Source organism: Aptenodytes patagonicus, unplaced genomic scaffold, assembly GCF_965638725.1.
Source record: "Aptenodytes patagonicus unplaced genomic scaffold, bAptPat1.pri.cur scaffold_170, whole genome shotgun sequence".
NCBI classification, from domain to species: domain Eukaryota; kingdom Metazoa; phylum Chordata; class Aves; order Sphenisciformes; family Spheniscidae; genus Aptenodytes; species Aptenodytes patagonicus.
Genome location: NW_027472108.1, coordinates 87501 through 90000, shown reverse-complemented (window position 1 = coordinate 90000; position 2500 = coordinate 87501). Strand labels below are relative to the sequence as shown.

The following is a 2500-nucleotide window of genomic DNA, read 5'->3' as shown; positions in this document are numbered from 1 at the left end:
GACCGACCGACCGGCCCGGCCAACCCCGGCGGCCACGGCGGGACGAGCTCCGCCCAGCGGGCGCCCCGGGAGCGGGGAGCTTCGGCGCGCTCCCCGAGTCTCGATTTAGGGGGACGAAGGCCCTTCGCCTCGGCCGACGACGCCGGGCCGCGGGGAACCGCTCCCCGGGCCCGGGGGCCGCCGCGCGCGGGCCTGCGAGCCGCCCCAGCCGCGCCGCTGCGCCCGCCGCCCGCCCAGGGGCGGCGGCCCAGGCGGCGATTGATCGTCAAGCGACGCTCAGACAGGCGTAGCCCCGGGAGGAACCCGGGGCCGCAAGTGCGTTCGAAGTGTCGATGATCAATGTGTCCTGCAATTCACATTAATTCTCGCAGCTAGCTGCGTTCTTCATCGACGCACGAGCCGAGTGATCCACCGCTAAGAGTTGTCTGCTTTTCGGCACCGCCCCGCGCGCGCGGGGGGACCGGGACCGCTCCCCGAGAGCGGCCCCTCTCTGAGGACGGCCCACCGCCCGACCGCCCCACCGCCCCCCTCCGCCCGCGCGGAGGGGGCGCGACGCGGCGCGACGCGGCGGAGAGGCCTCGCCTCGCCTGACCGTACGAGCACACTGAGGAGGAGGGGGGGAGAGGAAGGGGGAACGGAACGGAAAACCCCGAACGGCAAGGGCGGGGAGCCCGCGCTCCCGACCGACCTGGGAAACGCACCTTGCCCTCGCTTCGGAGCCGGCCCAGGCGCCCGGGCTCGGCCCGGGCTCCGCACGGAGGAGGCGGCGGCGCGCACGGCCGCGCCCCGCCTGCCCGCCTCGCTCGGGACACGGAGGCTGCTGCCGCCGACGACGACGGCGACGGGCGGCAGCGGGGCGCCCCGCCGGCCCCGCGCGCGCCTCCGCGACAACCACGCCGCGCTACGACAGCCGCCTAGCCCCAACCCACGGCTCGCCCCGACGGCACCTCCGCGGCTACGCCGCCGCGCCGGAGGCGGCAACCGCCGGAGCCCGAGACGGCGACGCACCGCCCGCGGAACCGCCGGACGGCGCCCGCCGCCGCGCCGCGGCGGCCGCCCTCCCGGCGCCGCCGCCGCCGCTTCTCGCCTCGGCCCCTTCCGCGGGCACGCGCCGGGCGGAAGGCGGACGGCGCTAAGCCGGGGGCGGCGCCCGCTCTCCCCGTTTCCACGCGGAGACGGGGAGTGGGACGCCCCCGACCGCCCGACCGACCGCCCGGCACGGCCGGGAAGGGCGGCGGGGAAGCGACGGGCGGGGCCCGGGCCGGGACAGCCGCGCGGCCGGCGGCGGGCGCCCTCCGGCCGACCGACACGCCGAGCGGCGACGCCGCCGCTCGGACGGGGGGTGCCGCCCTCGCCGGCGGCTAGCGGCGGGACACCGCCGAGCAGCTCGCCGGGGCTGGGAAGGAGCGGAGCGCAGCGCGCCGCGGCGGCCCGGCGGCCGCCCGGCGAGCCCCCGCCGCGGGGACTCGCCGCCCCGGCGGAGAGCCCGCGCTCCCGCCGGGGTCGCCCGTTGCGAGGCAGGCAGGCCGGCCACGGCCGGCTACCCCGCCGCGGTCTCTCCGCCGAGACCGGACCGCGGAGAGGGGGGGGCAGCGGGACCCCCTCCCCGGCACGGCACGGCCGCCCGCGGGACGAGCGCGGGCGGCGGCGTCCGCACGGGGGGCTTCGGGGAGCAACTCCCGCCCCTCGAGGCGCCACCGCCCGGCCGAACCCGCGGGCCGCGCCGAGCCGCCCGCGTCTTTAAACCTCCGCCCGGCTCCGCGGCCTTCGGCCCCCGGGCTCGCCGAGGGAGGGCCGCGGAAGCGCGGACGCTAGGTACCTGGCCCTGGGGCGAGGGAAACGACCTGCAGGCCCCGCGGGGGTGCCTCCCCCGCTGCCGCCCTCGGGGGAGCGTCCGCCCGCGGGGGCGCGCCCGACATCCGCCGCCATCACCTCGGCCTCCTTCCCGGGGCCCGGGGTTTCCCTCAGTAGCCCGGCGCTGCGCCCGGGAGGAGAGCCGTGGCTCGGGCCGCCCGCTGGCGCGGGGCGCGACCCGGCGGGGGCCTCGCCCGCCGAAGCCGGCGGCGGCGGCGCCCGTCCGCGCCTCCGGCTCCCCCGCAGGGGAGGGGAGGCGAGGCGGGGGTGCCGCCGCGCCGCACGGCGCCGCGCGCCAGCCCGGAACGCCCGGAGGCCTCGCCCTGCGCGGCCGGCCGGACGGCAGGGCGGGCTGCTCCGCAGCAGCCCGCCCCGGTGCGGGGAGGGCCGGGGGAGCCGCCCCCCCGACCCCGAAGGCCCTCTCTCTCTCGCCGCTCGCACCTGCCGGCCCCGCGGCGTCGGCGTCGCCGCCGGTCGCCGCTTCCTCCTCCGGCTCGAGCGGGCTCGGCCGGCGGGGCTCGTCACACCCCGCGCCGGCAGCCCCCCCCTTCCCGCGCGCCGCCGCCCGCGCTCTGACCGGCACGCGGACGCCGGCCGGCGGCGGGGGCCAGCGGAGGCGAGAGGCGGGGGGAGCGGCGGGGACGCG

At 81.4% G+C, this 2500-nt stretch overlaps 1 non-coding gene across 1 annotated transcript; it reads right to left on the bottom strand.

The window, feature by feature from the left end:
• Window positions 1-270: 270 nt before the first annotated feature.
• On the bottom strand, window positions 271-423 carry LOC143173602 (5.8S ribosomal RNA). Its single transcript, XR_012997617.1, has one exon. It is a non-coding gene; the product is annotated as a 5.8S ribosomal RNA (ribosomal RNA).
• Window positions 424-2500: the final 2077 nt, after the last annotated feature.